Below are 230 nucleotides of genomic sequence, written 5' to 3'. Positions count from 1 at the left end.
AAACCAGAAAAGACCGAATCGGACTGGGAAGAGACCAGAAAAGTCGAGAGAAAGACCTCAGCGCCCGGGCTCGGTTCCTCCCACGGCAGGTGTATCGGCCCAGAACTATAGATATTCAATTATGCTAATCGTGATGCTACAATGATGACTGTCCTAACCCTCGCAACACGTGCCCGCGTCGCCCTATGAATACTGGATCAGCGGAGGCTCCTGCTTTGCCTCTTGGAGGT

The sequence above is a fragment of the Penaeus monodon genome, chromosome 25, assembly GCF_015228065.2.
Source record: "Penaeus monodon isolate SGIC_2016 chromosome 25, NSTDA_Pmon_1, whole genome shotgun sequence".
NCBI classification, from domain to species: Eukaryota; Metazoa; Arthropoda; class Malacostraca; order Decapoda; family Penaeidae; genus Penaeus; species Penaeus monodon.
This window is presented reverse-complemented; position numbering follows the sequence as displayed.